Here is a 19,296-nt window from a genome sequence, read left to right as displayed (position 1 = left end):
CTTTGCTTTAAGAAGGTTTTATTTTACTTTCTGGGCAAGTTGTTCCAGATTGTATTGCAATAAATATGAGTTTATCTGCGGTTTCATACAACAATCGGAAATTATTTATAAATATACGCACACATAGCAGAGAAGACAAACACAGAAGGCAACCCTGGGTTCGCTTGTTGCGCTCGCCTGGCACACCTCGGTTTACCTCGGCCGGTTCTTCTTGGGTTCTGCTGTACTTGTTCCCTGCTGTGATGTCCGCCTCTTGCGCGGATACCGAATAAGCATTCGATGAAAACGGCGTGCCACATCGCGTTGTGAACGCGCGCGCGTTTGTTTCGGTGAACCCGAGCTTACGCCACGCGTATACAAGCAACGCCATCTGGTTGCTAAGCGTGCAGATGGCGATGCCGTGACTTTCACCTAGCTGTGATCCTATTGGCCGCAATTCCGGCCCCTCTACCCCGCACGAGCCGCACGAGAGGCGTTCGCGGGAGATGCTCTACTGTTGCAAAAACATTCGGAACTTTGCCGCCGCAACCAAAAAAGGCCACTTTGCCTCACGAGCGGTGCCGCATCTGCGAATTCGCAGGGAAAATCGCACCATGTAGAACGGGCTTAAGACTTCCCCGCTGGCCGAGGGTTGCCGACCCGTGATGTAGGCGGTTCAGAGTCCACCGTCGTCATACAGCGCAAGGAGAAAATTTGTTGAGCAAGTATCCCGTCTAACGCAATACGTTCGTTCTATACTCGGGATAACGGTAGTGCGTATACCGTGCATTATCATCATAACCATTTTACCTTTGCGGCGGTTTCTTCCTCTTAGGCCAATCACCCTTGTTATCCCTAAATACACGGTGTTGGGGGAACCTGCTAAGCTACTCACCGAATCGCTCCTTGCGTAATTGTAACTACCAACTTTCTCCTGCAATACTCAGAACATATCTGTGACGCAGATTTGCAAGTGGAAGGCCGCAACCCATTCTAGCGATTCTAGCTGACTAAAAGTCAGCTAAAATCGCCGATATTTGGTGGCCCAAGTGTCTTCGGTGGCTCACAGTATCACTTTCGCTTTCGGGGAAGAGATTGGCTGCTCGTAATAATTTATAGGCACGTCCGAAACGCACCTCGTGCCCCGCTAATTTCTCCTCGTGCATTTATTTTTTTCGTTCTTCATTGAAACTGAAGTGTCCGCGCTCACAACGAGGGAGCTTGTGACGACGAGCACGTGGCTTAGCACAACGACGGAAATCAGGTTAGTAAGACTATAAGCAAGACAAGTTTACTCGGACCCGCGTTTTAGACCCTGTAGCTTCCCGTTCACTCACCGGGCCTCCCCGGCAGAGTGAGTCTGATTAGATTGTCGCTACGTGAAGTCAGCTTGTGGGTTCGCTTGCTCGCTCTCTTAGAAAATTACGGAGATAATGCAACTTGTGGCGAGCGCACGATTTAAAGTCCACCCACACGCACCTTGTGCGTGCTAGAGAGCGGAGCGCCGCAGTCTGTCCTCGTTCTGGCCGCAAATGAGCTTACGCCTTGCGAATAACGCCTGGCCCGGCATGTAAAAAGGCGGTGCATTAGCGATACCGCTAATGCACGCTGGGTGCCAAGCGAAACCCTTGACGGGAGTACGAGTGTTCAGGCGCGGCCACTGTTCTGGTAACAGTGCCGAGTAGGGCAACGACTTGTGCCAGGAGTAGTGCCACGACTAGCGCCGCGGGAATGTTGCGACAGTGCGCAATCATTGCCTTAGGTGGAGTTAACTTCCTGTCGCCTGCTGTGGTTACGCACTGCTTCGTGCTCCGAGGGTGGTGGCGAACTGCGGATCGCTCCACGCGCTGCCGTGTTACCTGTAACAGTGGCCGTGCCTGTACAACTGCAATTAGTGACCTTATAAGTGGCTGGCCCTACTGCATGGAAATTTCGCTTTCACTTAGACTTAAGGAACACCATAATTGTGGTCTCATACTTGAAATATTTATGGAGACAAATATTTCGCCCCAGGAAATTAAATTAAAACGCGTTAATATTTACGTCAAATAAAAAGGTCACAAAAGCAAGAGGTTTGAAGCGCTAATTAGCTAAAACTAGGACCCCGCCACGGCCGAACCGGAACTTCGGGCGAAGTAAGTGCACATCTAATGCAAAGAAAAAAAGAACCCTTGAGAGTGTCCTCCGGAGAAAAATTTATTTTGCTCAGCGGGGAATTATAGGAGTGAGGCTAGGAAGTGGGCCCGTGCAATATATGTAGATGCAAACGGTTTTAGAGCGCTTTGGGAGAAATTCAAGTAACAGTTGTAACTCAGCGCTTTTTTCCTTCGACTTGCTTTCGTCCGTGTCTTTTCGCTTGTGCTGTGGTTCAACATGCATCACCAAGTCGCACAAATTTCCACGTTGTAGCAAAAGAAAGTCTCTCAACCTACGCACTCTTCACCTCTTAAGATAACAAATATTCGCACAAGTACCAAAATATGCATGAGTGACCATAATACTGATTCGCAATGCTCAAAAAGTTAGATTAGAACGACGAGCTTTCTCCCTTCTTCCTATCGCGACACCTACAAGACTGATAGGAGCGAAGCCCCTTAGGGGCTCGGGCTGTCGACGTCTTCTGTCGTCGTCGTCTCAAGTAGTCACGGAACTAAAACACCGAGACATTCGTTTTCCAACGCCTCGCGCTAGAACGTAACGCGTGCTAAAAGAAAAGTGTACCATGGATAAAACCGTATTAAAATAAACTAACATTATCTAAAGATTTGTGGAACGCTCCCTGTACGCTTCAGCAATTGTCAAACACAAGCAAAAGCTGTTTGTAGACGGGTTACGGGTTTGTAGACGGCTTTGCGTTACACTCAAATACTCACCGGCTCTTGACGCTAGGCCTGATCGGGCCGGGTGGTCGGTCGAAGCAAGAAAAGGCATACTTACCTTGTGCCGGGGCCTCGTTGATCATCGAGGACTACCTCCCAGGGCGAGGCACGGGCATTGCACTGAGCTAGCGTTGTATCCTGCCACTACTCCTAACAAGGGCCGATGGGGCATGCAAATTGCTTAAATTCGGTTCAACGCAAGAGAGGGAGCCACCGTCTCAGCAAGCGCGCGATTGCTCCTCCCACCTGCGCTTCTCCGGTGCCCAATCGGTGCCAGCTGTGTGGCAAAAGAGAGAGAGTTAGAATCTGTAAATACCCTTATACTTTGCATGATTCGCCCCTCCCCAGGTTTCATGTTAGTGAAGATGTCCCGGGATTTTTCCTCTCATGAGATTCATGACAAGACCAAGATCTTCTGAATTCTAGTGCTAACATCATATTACCCCATCTTTTAACACGCTTCCCCCCCCCTCTAAACCTAGAGCCCCCCTTGGACACACTAAAGACCAAGAACCTCACTGGCCCTTTTCTTGCGTCAGGGGATATCCCTGGGAAGATAAGGGGAAGATCCCGGTTGTCAGCGTTACACTTATATAACGCCAAAACTTCATGCGCTCGCCCTCAAATGTTACTGTGTTAGCTTGGTCAAATATGGCTTGGAGACCCTGCCACTTAAGACAATAACAACACTTGCTTCTGGTCTTCAAAACACGCATTTTCTAACCCAACAAGGGCCGTACAATGACCCCGCTGTGACCAAGAAATGACGCTCCCAAATATTCAAGCCAACAAGTTACAGAACTGTCAATCTGCGAGTATTACAATATTGCACAAAACTCCTAGCTCGCATATGTTCTGTGCTTCAGCGATAGGTGTATGCGCTCTCACCATGAAAATGTCTGACCAAATTTTCATTCAAGGAGAAAGAAAAACTCTTAAGTGGGAAGATGAAAAAAAAAAAACTGGTCAAGAGCACATTACGCCGAAAAAATGCTGGCTATATATATCTGACAGCGTGGTCCGCAGTGTATGAGAAAGCGGTGCTAAGGACAAAGGGAGCGCCTTGGGGGGTTCGTCTTTCTGAGCGATGGCGGAAGCGGTATACGTGACAATGTCTAGCGGCGTGCCTTTCGTGACTTGCACGGTCGATCATGGCTGTTGGAAGCGATAGTTTGCGATGCGGAAGGCAGAGCAGTTGCGGCGGTCCGAGAAGAAACGAGGCAGTAGTGACTCTCTCCAGAAAGCGTTAGACACAAAGAAAAAGACAAGAACCAAGCAGACAAGAGACCATCGAAACAGGAATAGCTATAGGACGTAGAAAAAAAACTGTGCCCTAGCAAATGACGAGACAAGAGAGAGAAAGCATGGAAGCGCTTCTTCCACGCCGACCCGTCTATGCCACACGAGAAGCGTAGTTGTTTCAGGCGGAGAGCACCTGGACACAGTGAAGTTGCGTGCGTTAGGCTTAGCGGTAGATTGGCCTTGACCGTTCGTTATAATGGCCGTTTTGCTAAAGAGCGGAGCATGCACTCTCACTGTAAACGCTGAAGAAGAACCGGAATATCATATGCGTTCTGTTGCAACAGGAATTTGCTAGCTGTCAGCATAGGCAGGTAGGTATATGGGCACAATGGCTTCTTACTCGACGAGTTTGTTCAGTTTCACATAAACAGCCCTGCGCCGTGTCGCCTATAATCAATACATTTCTTCTTGCCCTTTCTCAATAGGAAATCAATAGGAAGAGCAAATAGCTAGTCATCAAACGGTCGATTGCAACTAAACAGAGATTTTGACTTCAGTCAATATATGTTCACATAACATTTCTCAACATGAAGACAAAGAAAAATCCAATAGTGAGTCAACAGAGAGTCAGTTGGACAGCAAGATAAAGGTTGAGTTTGCTAAAAAATTTGCGCAGCTTGCACTAGTGGTGCAAGGCTGAAAAATAGCAGAGCTGAGGGTCGACCTGGCTTCGACCCACACTTACAGCGGATCCCAGGAGGCAGTAAGCAGCCGGACCCCAGCAGTGCAAAGCTGTTATGGACGGCACTGTAAAGCAAAGAACATTAATGTAATTTCAGTGTTTAATTAATACGACTTTAATAATTTAATACGACTAAATTTTTTTTACCAGTTAATTAAAGGGCGTTACAAGCTTGATGTTTCTGATATCATTTCATTTTCATCCGGATACGCCACCCGCCAAAGGCATCAACTGACAATAACCCCTTTTCGGTGGCGTAATAACTGCTTCAAATATTCCTTTTCCCGCGTACCATAACTCAGTGGAATGAACTAACTAATAACCAAGTCTTGGAGCCTTCCTTATTGTTGTTTGCAGCACATTTGACCTGATTATTCACATCTTGCAGTTGTATTTGTTTTTTGTTTGTTTACTTGTATGTATTCTAGAGTGCCAACATTATAAAAATGATTATGTCTGTAACCACCCTGCTAAAATCCCTGTAATGGGGATTGCAGTATCAATAAATAAATAAATAAATAAATAAATAAATAAATAAATAAATAAATAAATAAATAAATAAATAAATAAATAAATAAATAAATAAATAAATAAATAAATAAATAAATAAATAAATAAATAAATAAATAAATAAATAAATAAATAAATAAATACCAATCGTCGTCATTCTTTCGTCGTCGTCTTCCGACGGCACAGCCGCGCAGGGCAAATCCTGTTGCAGCGCGTTCTCTCCTTGGTTGACCTCCACTTCTTCGTCAGCTGGTCCGGCGGCTGTCTCTACGTGTGGATTGTGAAGGGATGGCTTGACAGGTTCGTCGTCATCGTCTTCGGTGCAGCGAATCCGTGGCGCGCCGGTCGCTACACGACGACGACGACGAAGGCGGGAGCTCCTCCTGTGGCCTAAGCCCACGCGCAAGCCTGGACGACGCCGGGCGGTAGCCGCAAGGCACGCGCTCACGTGCGCTGGGAATTTCGTTTCTACGCCGGGTGAATTTGTGTCGGCCTAAACCGCTCTGCTGTTAATGTATTTTCACTAGACAATTCTCAACTGGAAGTCAATAAAAATCATGTCAAAATCAACAAACTCAATTAGAAATCAACAGGCACGTTAATCTGTTCAATAGACAGAATGACGTGTCAATGGACTTGGTGAATAGACCTTCAATTAGAACTCAACGTCGATCTTCAATTAAACCACTGCCCCAATTTGTAATTGGAACTCAAAATAAAATTGTAATTGAAGGTCAATTCACCAAATCTTTACACAAAGCGACGAGTAAGGTCGATAAACTTTCCATTTGTTCTCATTACCCGTTCTGTTAATGGAAACAAAAGTGGTAAAAATAGGTAATTTCTGCATGTAGAAGTGGGAATATTCCTTTAGAGTACGGAACATCACTGTTCCGTCCTGAAAGCTGCGCTAGCTTTAATGCATGCAGATAGATAAAAGCCGCAGATCATAGAGTTTCATTCCTAAGTATTTATACTAATAAGGTATGCATATCCTGGAGTTTTATACTAATATGTCCCAAAGAGTATTGTGTTACTGCAATTGTCTACCGTGCTGGGCACCGCATAGCGGGTATAAATGTTCCTCTGTTACTTGGCTTGGCTAGTCATATGGCTTCCTTTTGCTCGTGAAGCCAAAATTAACCAATAAAGGTGACAATTTTTCTCGTTCGTCTTGCATGAAGCTTCAAAAAAATCCGTGACGAGCACACCTTTTGGAACTCACGTTTTCTATTGATAACATAATTGATAATTGATTACATAACAGGTAATTGATAACATTCCAGCGAGGAAATAATTTCGTACTTATTTATTCAGAGTGTTAAAAAAAACCGCGAAATAGGAAAAATACCACGTCATGGCGCTCCCACCCGTATCGTAATGCAATGCCCTCCAACAGGCAGATTCTGAATAAAATTAAGAAAAGGCAGAAGAAATCGTGACCGAGTTTCTGCCTTATGTGCCACACCCACCCCGCGAAACTTGCTGTTGCTGCTCCTTCCTTGCATGCCAATATCAAGATATTCGCTTTCTTCACGCGGCTGACAGGCGAAGCAGCTGCTCTCAGACAACTGATTTGGGGCCGCTGGTTTACGATGCTAGCGGGAGCGCCGTCATGTGGTATGTTTTCATATTTCGCGGGGTTTCTTCATGTCAAAATAAACGAGTCGCAATTAGTTCACCGCTAAATATACCGCAGCTAGATACCTCTAGTGGGTACCTACAAGTGTGCGTGCGTGTGCGTGTGCGTGTGCATGTGCGTGTGCGTGTGCGTGTGCGTGCGTGCCTGCGTGTGTGCGTGCGTGTGCGTGCGTGTGTGTGCGTGTGCGTGTGTGCGTGTGTGCGTGTGTGCGTGTGTGTGTGTGTGTGTGTGTGTGTGTGTGCGTGCGTGTTTTGCTGGAAATATCAGCATATTCATTTTTTCAGCGCTTCCCGTTGGCTTCAAGTTAGAGCCATCACGCTTCAACAATCTTTGCCTCAAGGCGTGCTTCTGGTGTTCGTTAAATGAGTTCTAAAAAAACAGTTTCCAAGGAGGTTCCTATAACAGTTTCGTGTAGCACTTACCCCACTCCAATCCACTTCCCCCACCTCATACTTGAGTCTGAGCTTTGCGCGATTGGAGCCGTATTCGCAAGGTAATTTCGATACACCTTAATGTCTGCTGCTTCTGCTTGCAGAATTTTCAAAGACGTAGCGCAATTCCTGTGCGTATGCGTGTGAGACTGACTCATAACTTTCCGAAAAACGAGGACGTCAAAATAACGGTGCGCGGCACAATCCCGATGCGCGAAAATGACCGTGGCCGGTAAAGACACCCTGCGCAAATACCGGTACTGGCACCAGTTGAAGCAGCGAGCACGTCGCAAAAACCTGCGTGCAAGCTATGAAGAGTCCGGTATCCGGACACGAGGCATCACCGAAATCACCACAGACGACGAAAATAAACACGGCATACGCACGCATCGGGACTACGCCGAGGAAATATATGGTGCCCCACCCCGAAGATAAGCATTGCCAAGATAAATAGAGACGGAAAAAGGAAGGGAAGATGGATGACGTCTCCCCTTCATGAACCAAGCGTTGTTCCCATTTATCTAGTGTGGGCGGGCCTTGTCAGAAATGCTAGGCATCGAGCTTTTTGGGGAATTCATTCTCTCAACTCCCTTCACTCGTTCTCGTTTACCGCTTTCTTTCCAGACCGTTGGTTTTGTCCCCGACCATGGCATATCCTTTTTTTTCCCCTGCATCTTTTTTTGTTCCAGTCGTCCCGACACTGGAATCCCTCATAGTAGTATGAAAGTGGTCGCGTTCACAAACCTTAAAGACAACAATCTTGTTCTTCGTTCCCCTGGCTTGACCACCCCCAAATCAGGAAGATGCAGTTTTCTAAGATGATAGGGGAAAACCTTCGCGAGCACGTGTAAAATTTTCTTGTGTAAGTTACCTCATATGCGACTACGCATTTCTCCCGTGTCTATTCCAATCTCTATTCCGCTTCTCGAATTTTCTCCACTGCAGGCATGAAGCTCTCCTGCACTTAATAATAACTGCGGAAAAACACGTCGCCACAACGTGGTCGTGAAACGAAAAAGAAAGAAGGAAGAAAAATGCAGGAGGAAAGGATGCCCCGAGGCGGCGAAAGAAGAAAACATCTCATTTGAATGCTTCAGCCAGAATTCCCAGACGAAAACAGAGAAGTTTAAAAGGTTAGCTTCCACTTTTGTGGTTATTGAATTTCCAGCTGTAGTTTTGTATTCGCTTTCCAGTCCCCCAAAACTGCCTTTGTCACTGTCAATGCACGCTTCCAAGGCTTCTCCTTTCTTTCTTTGCATTACTAAAAAAAAACCAGAAGAACGGCATGTAAGATAAAATGTTGAGCTTGCATGCGCTGCAGTAAGTACAAATCGAAAACATGAGCCTGCACGAAACAAGGGACAGACGTAATATAATATAGAGAACGTGAAAGGGCGAAAAATGATGGAAAAGGGAAGTCATGTTCACTTGCCCACCAGAAAGCCCGGGTTATACGAACAATGCTCGAAGGCATATTACAAGACAGGAAATATTTTGCTGCTATCACCGATCACGAAAAAAGGGGTACGAGGTTTCGGGGTCCCATTGCTACGGGAGGCCAATATTTGATCGGTAAAGAAAGGACGCGTGCTGAGTGGATCGCGGAGTCCTGGAGGAAGCACTACAGGAAAATTAGGTGACCTTACTTCCTGTGTAGTATTCTTTTGCTTTAGTACTACTTTTTATATTTGGGTGGAGGGCGGATGGCATAATACTGCGGTTTCTCAAGTGATGAATAACGGCATTTGGAAATCCCAGAGCTTAAATGAGAAACCGAACTGTACGAAGACAAGTATACGCGATACTTCTACGAAGAGGCAGGAACGAGCGTAGCTGCGTTTCAGTGAAAAACTCCGGGGACCGTACTTTGGAATTACTTGGAGTCGAAATCTAATTTATACCTTAGTACTAACGCGGAAGGGCCGTTTGCTGCCGAGCAGCAACACCGACTTTGTTGGCCACGATCCAATCAGGTTCATTGTTGGATGGCGTTCCAGCTGACCTAGTTCCCAGTCGGTGATATGCGCTCAAGGTGGCGCAATGTAGCATGTTTGCTTCTCTTCTGTTACGCCTCCTAGGGCAACCAAAGAGGGCCAGACAAAGAGAGAGACGGAGAGGGAGGTAGGTTGGGAGGGAGGGAAAAAGTTTGAAGGCGGAGGGTTGCTGGAAGGTAAGAATTCACAATAACGCCTGCGCAGACACGTTGAATCTGTCGGTATAGTAACCTACGCGGAATAAAAAAAAATTCCAAGCTTTTAACCATCTTAGAGTGAAATCCGCATGATAGAATAAAAAAATAAAAAGGCTGTAGCCAAGTCTGACTGAGTCATTTTTATGGCAAAGCGCATTCGGCTGCTTGTGTCCTGCAAGGGGCACTCCTGTTTGATCACCACCTTCATGACAATTTCGTTTAATAAATCTTCGGTGAGCACGAGTTACGGGGGTCGATTTCCTATAGCAGTGGCATGGCGGTGCTTCTCAAGTACATTGGCCGTATATATCCCGCTTTAAGTCAAACGCTCCTTTGAAACAGTTTGGGATGAAAATTCGTTTTACTAAAATGAGATTTATCTTCGTCGTCCGAAGGGGACAGAAGTGTTCGACAAAGGATCTATACTTATTTACGTGGTTTCAAGGAATGGAGATGGGCAATTCTGAAATAATTCATCCGGAGAGATATTCGCTAATATCTCAAATAAGCATGACTATTACAACATACGCAATGCAGCTGTTCTTCACAACGGCCTGATTTCCTTGATCTGTCATGCTCCCGATTCCAACGTTGTGAAAACGGGGGAGGAGTATGTTAAAGTCAGTTTCTTTTGGGAAGCAAACATAGAGTAAAAATTCACTACTGTGTAACGTTTGAATGCCAGTGGGAGTTTTGCCGGGATATTTAAATTCAATGCCTCCTATTGCTTCAAGTATTTTGCAGCCATACTGTTTATAATAGAGTAGATTCCCGCGAAGATGTTTTGTGCAAAAGAAGAACTAATGTAATAAACTGTATTCTACCTTTGTTTGTATGAAGCCCTATTTATAAAGGGAAAAGAAAATTTTCCGGGACGCTTAGAACTTTCTAACAATGGGAAAGGGAAAAGCCCGGTTAGACCTTCTCTTTACCTGCTGTTGAACTTTCTGCAGAACTTCGTGGCTGTGCCCGTAATTATTTGACCAGCCACCTGGACAGCACCCTCCGAAGCTCCTTGCGCTCGCAGGATATCGCCAGGGGCGTCGCGTTCGGCCCCGTCGGTACCCCTTCCTATCGAAGTGACTCGTATTGCACGTGCGACAGCGGCCTACCCACCTCCGGTGCTGCAGTTTACCTTTCCCGGCGAATCTCTGCACCTCCAAGTATTTTTGTTTGTACCTTATGTACTGCATCGACCACAGAAAAGTAAAACTGTTCCCTTAAAACGTTGATTTGCTCTCAACAGCTGGGGAAAGTGGATGTCTAGAAAAGCTGTCGAACATTACATCTCCTGACGGGGGTAGGCAATGCTTTAATGAAAATCGCTTTGTGGTCGGCGTGGTACACGGGGATCGGTTCTGCGACGACTTAACCAATATTCCTGGTAAATGCCAAATATAAACACGACCTGCCCCGCGTGTTTCATTGAGTGGAGTCGTTGTATAGAACACGCGAGTTCAAAGTTGTTCCTAATGAAGGCCTATAGAAACAGATATGCTTGAAGGTGAGTTCGAAGTGTGCTATTTGGTGTTTTGACATTCTATAGCCCCAGCGACCACCACACAGGGCACAGGAAGGGAACGGGGACACGCGCTGACTAGCAACTGAACTTTGTATACTAACCAACAAAACAAGTAAGCCTACAGCACACTAATCTCCGCTTATCAACGATCTACAAGGAAGTGCAGTTCCTAAAACAATAACTCCAACGATAGCATGTTTCCGCAGTTCCTTATCCATTTTAAAAGCCTCAATGATACTGCGGGTGGTTCTGTCAAGACCACCGCCTGGAGGTTACGGTTATCAAACATCTGGACACAGCGCAACACGGAAGAGGACGGAAGAAGTAGACAAGACGAGCGCTGTCTACTTCTTCCGTCCTCGTCCGTGTTGCGCTGTTTCCAGATGTCACCTTACCAACTCGCCCAGCTTTCCACCCTTTTACAGTGATCAAACCATGGTTTGCAACACCATTGCTGGTACTGATAAGATATGTTTCCAGCCACAATAAGCTCCTTGAGGTCATTTTGGTGTTCCCGAAGTTAGTCGTTTATGCATCTTCCCGATTAGCCGACGCTGTTTTTTTTTTTTTTTTTTGGAGGGCAGTGGTAATACGTAAACAACACCCTTCTTGCAGACTACGACCTGATCAGGGAGTTTTGTACCGCAATCTCGCCTGATGTAAATTTTCCCGCACGACAATAATAATGACTAAACGATTTCCTTCTTGCATACTACGAATTTATTTTGGTGTTTAGGGTTGAAATCTCTACGTTTCTTTATCATTAAGTTTAGTTTGGAGCGTATTCGCAAAACTTTATGGGGCGCTGAGAAAACAACATCAACACCTGCGGACTTGCCAGTATTGTTCTGTTAGATTGAATGCAATTTAATTTATTTATTTTATTTATATGACAATAACTGCAGTCTCTCTCGAGAACAAACAATACAACATGAATTGCACAACAATAAAAGACGTGTTAATGCAAACGCTTCTAACATAAAGATGACTGCTGTGTAACCGCTTCGTTACTGAGACCGCTCCAATCTACAGTAGTTCGAGGAAAAAAAGAATATTTGTAGCAATTATTTCGAGGGTTCAAAGGGGTAATAGCAAACACGTGGCGGAGCCTTGTACTATAACCGTATTAATATGTAATACGTGAAATATCGGTGAAGTAATTTTCCCTTAATTCATTTAAAGACAAACTTCAGGCTGCAAATCCGGTTTCTTTCTGAGACCGACAACAACCCGCTCTGTTCAGGGAGAATTGATATTGAGGTGCGACCATAGCAATTGTAAATAAACCTTACAGCCTTTTTTGCAACTTTTCCAATATATTAACATTTTTCTTTGTGTTGAGTCGCCGATTAACGCTGCGTACTCTATTATTGGTCGGATAATTGTGTTGTATGCAAGAAGACGCACGTTTAGTGTGGAGGATTTTCACTAAAGAAGTGATGATAGAGAAGTCACTAAAATCACTAAAGAAGTGATTTTAGTGACTGTATAGCACGGCAGCCATATTTCGTTTTTCTTTTCTCTTTGATTTGTTAGCTGAAGAACGTAGGGTCCAGTTTCACAATTTTTTCGCCATACCACCGTTTTCCCTCCATCAGAGATATGTACCAATTCGCTCTTGCGCTACATACAGCCAACCGGCTGGTTAGCTTCAATGGCTGAGCAACTGCCCCAAATAAGCAGCGTTTTCGGCTTCGTATACCTGACCGGGACGAGTTTTTGTTTAACTGCGAACTTTCCAAGAAAGGTGTACAGCTTCCCTATGCGGTCATGCGGCTGAATTTGAAATGGACTTCAACGTTTTCCTTAGCAGGATCGCACTACAATTTTGGGTGTTTCCACCTAAACTGGACATTTATTTTGAGCAAGGAAAATGATGCAACCGTTCCTTGTTCTCCGCGGAAGAGGGGACCCCAGTACGGGTACTGTTGTGAGGTAGGCCAGACTGCGGACCGGTGACGATGAAAGGACGTTTATACCGGCTACATCCTAACGAAGGAGGCCCCAGGCCTTTCGCCGTTCGTACGAGCGTTCGGTGGACAACCGTTCTCTATCGCTGCCCAAAGACGACTCTCCCGTTGCTCTCTCCTCTGGAGGTCCCGACTCCCGAGTCGCTGGCACCGCCCTGGCCCCGCGGTTCCGAGAAGCCGGCCTTCGGTCTCCTCTGAAGCCGCGACCCGCTGCCGCCCCCCCCCCCCCCCCCCCCGATTCCGCCGGAGCGCACACGTCTTCCATGTTTTACGACCGGCCAGCCAGCCGACGGTCTAAACACTTGCTTCTTTCTGTTCGGCCTTGGGTAGGGCTCCCCTCCCAGAGTCCCGCACGCAACAGTACCATAAGGTGACGAGTGCCTGGTCTGCGCGATGGGGGCCTGTCTGCACGTCCCCCGAATTCTCAGTGGATGAACAGGGGATCACGTGAGCATACTTTTCTAGCGAACATAGGCTAAGCCATACATCCCAAGAAATGGAGGCTCCGCCGTAAAAGCTGGCGCTACATAAAAATGTGACAGAAAGTATTGCCGTGATTAGGACCCACAATCGTGGGCGAAAATCTCTTAGGTTGAACGCGTTACATTCCCAAAGACGCGGGTTTGATCCCAGCAACGGTAGCTTAGCTGTTTTTCTGCTGTAGGCGAAAAGCGAAAACACCCGTGTGTAAATTAGGCGCATGCAAAAATCCCCATGTAGTCAAAATTTATCAGAAGCCGTCCACGGCAGCGCTCTTCATAGCACGGGTATAGCTTCCGCTCGTTGAACCCCCGATCAATCAATCAATCAATCAATCAATCAATCAATCAATCAATCAATCAATCAATCAATCAATCAATCAATCAATCAATCAATCAATCAATCAATCAATCAATCAATCAATCAATCAATCAATCAATCAATCAATCAATCAATCAATCAATCAATCAATCAATCGAAGCATAAGATTCACTATGTACCTTCCATTTCTGTGCTTTGGAACAAACTTGCTTCGCAACCAGGATACTGCGAAGCCATGGTGATGTTGATATTAGCGTCAAATGAAAGATGTGAATCATTTATATTACGTATACGATATACAATGCAGAGTGTATTGGCACCCCGTTCTCGGTAATAGCAATGCCCTGGTGGTGAACATGCACGGTTCACTCAATATTTATGCCACATGCCCAGAGAAAGCACTCAGAAAACGTTGAAATATTCTTCGACAAATGCTTCAGTGCTATAAAATATGACAACCTTAGGTATGAATTCAACTTGGCGGTGAACACAGTCCCTATTAATTTAACAAAACTTGTTGTGGGGCTAGTTGGTTCATCATTCTTAAAAATATGTTTAGCGCAAAAAACCAAAGACAGTAGACAAGAAAGGAGACGGGACAGGCGCTATGTAGGTGGCGTTGCCGGATGACCATCGAGGCTGCAATGGGGTATTGGGGAAATCGCCGTCAAGTCTGTTTTACCGCACAGTACGATAGATAACGTGAATACAGTCTGTGAGAACATGGCTGCGGGCAACGACCATTCATCCGACCATACCGGTGGCTGACCTAAACACGCGGTGACAGACGCAAGATAGAGACTGTGTTGCCCGCTCCTGATTGCTCCTGATGTTGGGTGGCCACCCGAGTGGCCCGCTCTGATTGATCCCAGCAGCTCTGCCGAATACTAGAACATCTTGGCGCGTCTATCCGTGGCCTACGCAAATGTTTTATCTATCTTTCCTTGGATTCGGGCCACTGTTGTCCTTGCACTTTACCTTTTCGCTTCCCCGCATTTGATCAGTGCTGCTCTGGTCAAACGTTCTTGTCTACGTAAGAAACGTTTTGCCCTGGTACGAAGGAGAATGTCCTTTACTTCCTCTTTCCTGTCTCGCGCGACCAATTTTTAGGCACTCGGACTGTTGGCATCTCGTGTAGTCGTCGTATCTCATGTAGTCACTGTACTCAAACACCAGGGCATTCGTTTCCCAACGCCACGCGCTAGAATGTAATGCGTACTAAAAGAAAAGTGTATAGAGGATAAAACTGGTTCAAAGAAACCTAAGTTGATTTAAAGATTTGGGCAATGCTCTTTGCCCGCTTGAGCAATCGTCAAGCACAAGCAGAAGCTGTTGTAACACAGATTATGACCAGTCTACCTTGAAATACCCACCGGCTCTCGACGCTAGACCTGATCGGGTCGGGTGCTCGATCGAAGTAAGAAAAGGCCTACTTAACTGGGGCGGTATTCTCGTAACTGTCCCTTTTGAAAACGACCCTTTTGAGTCCCTTTCATCGTGACGTACTTCCGGTTAAGCAGTGGGCGTTGGCAGTAGGTTTGTTGCGCTTGCGTTACGTCACTTCCGGTTGTTTGCTTTTAGCCAATCAGGGTTCGCCAAAAGGGACACTTTTGAAGGAGACGCAAAAGGGACAAAACTCGAGAATACCGCCCCTGGTGTCGGTGCCTCGTTGATTAGCGAGGACGGTGATGTGTTGTCGTGAACGGTAGAGGATGTGTTCTACATCCTACAGGGATCTTTCGGTGTAATAGAGGTTCTAGTAGTGTTGTGTACTAGTGAACTGTGGAGAACTGAAGTGGGACATGCAGTGTGTACTGTTTAGGTGACCCGTAGAGCAGAGCGGGTGTTTGTATCGGCTATTATTAAATTTTTAGATGCAAAGCATCTCTTAGTCGACTCTCAGTTGTCCGGCGTCCGCACCGGTCCTTCTCGTCCCCCTCTCCACGCCAGCTGTGATAACGCCGCCCTCCTCCTCGCCGCTCGGCTCGTCTCGTGCCGGCTCAGGAAGACACCGGCAACACTGTCGCTCCAGGAGCCGTAACCAGCTGTGATAACGCCGCTATCATCCTCGCCGCTCCTCCTCGCCGCTCGGCTCGTCTCGTGCCTCCGAAGACAAGGCTGCACAGAGGAGAGCTCGCGACGCCGAACGCAAACGGCAGCGTCGAGCAGCGGATTCCTCGCTTCGAGAACGAGAAGCCGCTTTGAAACGCCAGCGTCGAACAGCGGATTCTTCGCTTCGAGAACGAGAAGCCGCAAAACGTTCCCCACTACTCGATAAATAAAGAAGACATTTAATACGCTACTACACGTGTATTTACTCTAACAACCAATTAACACGCTACTACTCCACCGCTTTGCATCCCCTCAGGGTTCCGACGTGGGAAGATTGTGTAATTTTTTTCAGAGCCCCCCGGGCGAGGCCCGGGCATTGCACGGCGCTCGTTTAGACCCTTGCCACAACCCCAAACCGGGGCAGATGCGGCATGCAAATTGCGTGAATCCGGTTCAGCGCAAAAGGGCGCCACTGCCTCTGCAACCGCGCGATGCTCCTCCTACAGGTGCTTCTATGGTACTTACCATGTTGGAATACACTTACGCACTGCATGCTTCACCCCTCCCCAGGTTTCACGCTAGTGGAGATGGCCCGGTATTTTTTGGTTGTTGTTGTTGTCATTGTCGTTGTCGTCATCGTCGCTGTTGTTGTGATTGTTGTTCTCCCGTGTATTGGCATTTTCAGTTCCTTTTTAAGCCCTGCTGATATTGGCTGGCATTCGTCGTTATTCGCGTCAGTCCGTCATATAATAATTATCGCACGCCGCGCTTAAAGCGTGCTTTTCTGTAAGGACGGTACGCAGAATTAGGGAGCCGACTTGGCGATTCAAGGAAACGTGGATAGCAAACCAATGCTTTGGAGAACAGCCTATCATACAAAGACCACAACGAATCCATCATCGTTGACTCTCGTCCAGAAACGCGGTGGCTTAGTATTAGCATAGGGGCAGCGATTCCTACCGCATATACAGACTGTTGTGTCGCTGTTTGTACACGTGCACTACGCACACTCTAGGAAGTCCCAGCAGGGCGTTTTGACCACAATACTCCAGAATGACCAATTGAAGTGGCCTAGGATTCGAATTGGACGAATCACGTGACCGAGCCTTTATTTAAATCAAACATGGCATCTGCGCAAATACATTGCGCAATGAAAAACCCCATTGACGCCTGACGTGTCGCCCCAGTGCACATGCGCGTTTTTAACACCAGAGCTCTATAAGCCCGTATTTCGCCGTCGAGCTTTACCAGGAAAAAATACCAAGAAAAATAGGAAGCGCACGTGATCTTGCGACTCGTCGGGAGCGCCCGACGTCGTCCATTCTTGCGCGTGGGCTTGCGCCACGTGAAGAGCTCCCCCAAAAAGTAGAATACCGAGCGCGCGTGAGCGTGCGCCTCGTGAGGAGCGCCCGGCGTCGGCCAGCTCGACCTTCGAGAACACTCTGCCCAGCGTTCGTGGCGTGATCTCTCGCGTGCTGTTCTCCTCGTTAATTCACTTACTTTCGTGCCTGAAGTTTCTTTCGTTCTCGCTAAAGACACCGGGTTCCCGAAACCGGTTACCGCGGGTTCTAACGCGAGCTAACGCGCTCCACTTTGGGAGAAATGTGAAAGGGTGCAGGCAAAACGATCCGGGCCTGCCAGCCATGCAGAACTTTCAGCGCTGAGTTTGGAAATCCAGGCGAGGTGTAACAGCCAGGTGTACAACGCAGGGAGAGGGGTCGCCAGATCAGCTGTTTCTCTAGCTTTGCACTACTATAGTGCTAGCTGCGCCAACTTTTTGAAAGGCGACAGTCTTTCTTGGGCTACGTAGCGGCACAAATTTCGGTCTGGGTGTATGTATGTCTGTCTATGATTCGATTCAGCCACATGTCAAAGTGAAACTAAAGTTGCGCAATACACTTATACACCCACATCCAAATCTAGACGTCAAAGTCCGGTGTCAATGTTCATACTTGTAAACATTGCTGAACAAGAAAAAGACATTGCGCAAATATAAGGCAGAAAATGAACACGTAAGTGATATTTACAGTGTTGCTTTATAAAAATTTATGGATGCTTCATTTTTGCGAAATAAAATACTGCATCCACTGCAGAAAAAACTTCGCTTTGTCGACTGCTGTCGCCCGCGCCACCATAGCTTCTGGTGGCATTTTAAGAAATCAAGCTGCAACAGTTACGGAAGGTTTCACTTTCTGCTTGGAACACATGTGGAGTAGGGCAACGTGGTTCTATAAGCGTTGAAGTATAGAGCCTCGATTCACGCGTCTCCGATGTACGGCAGCGCTTGCATCGAGGCACGCGGCCTGGAGCAGTGGAGCGCGGTAAATTGAAATTGACTTGAGAATACCTGTAGCGTGTTTACCTTGGGAGGAGTGCGATGGAAGAGGAACAGTATAAGAAATGAGCGAGAAAGCGAAGGGAGGCATTTACTTGGCAAATGTCTACGAAAGGCTGTCGTCTTTTGTTGACATTTGCAACAAAAGGAGCAGATATGCGGCCAATTTTTTTTAATATTATGTTGGGCTTCATAATTTGCTTAGTTCGCACTCTTTGACACTTCAAATGGCCATTGTGGAGCCCTGGTGTGAAAACAACCTACGGGTACTTTTTAGGGTCCACGGTACGGGCAGGCCGTTTTCTGCACGTGTCGTGTGCTGCGCTTAGTACTTATTCAGCAACCCGCTTCATTCGATTGCGTCCCACATGAAAATCAAGGCGAGCAAAAGTGCTGAATATTTTGCAGAAAGGGCGTTATCTTGCCGCCCAACTACGATTGCACCATCACGACAATCGAAAATAACCCCATGAAGCAAAAGTGCGGGCTGTTCTGTTTGTTTCCCTATTCTATGCGTGCGTTTGTGCATGTGCGGGCATGTGAGCGAGTGTGTGCATGTGCGTGTCACGTTTTAGATGCAACGCATCTCTTTAACTCGCCTTGTCCCGCGTCGTTGTCGCTGCGTAGTCCGCATCCCTCCCCCATTATCCTCGCCGCGGCAGCTGCGCGCTCCGCCGCTCTCACCGCAGCGCCATCTGTGTGTCAGCGCGGTCAGCGTGCAGCTTGCGCTCGGCTGCGGTCGCTCCCGTCGCCGTGCCAGCTGTGCGTTAGCGCGCAGGTTGCGCTCGGTTAAAAATTTATACCATCTTCCTGCGAGGGGAACCATGGGGTAGATGCGACGCATCGGGGGTGAACATGCTGCGCGAATAGGCTACGCAACAACAGCAATCCACACGCTGACATCGCTAACATAACGGAAACGCAATGGCAACCCCCGATGCGTTGCATCTACCCCATGGTTCCCCTCGCGGGAAGATGGTATAAATTTTTTAATCCTGAG

Source organism: Haemaphysalis longicornis, unplaced genomic scaffold (genome assembly GCF_048455015.1).
Source record: "Haemaphysalis longicornis isolate Haplotype H1 unplaced genomic scaffold, Haemaphysalis longicornis Haplotype H1 scaffold_9, whole genome shotgun sequence".
In the NCBI taxonomy this organism is placed as follows: Eukaryota; Metazoa; Arthropoda; class Arachnida; order Ixodida; family Ixodidae; genus Haemaphysalis; species Haemaphysalis longicornis.
Note: the sequence above shows the minus strand (reverse complement) of the source record.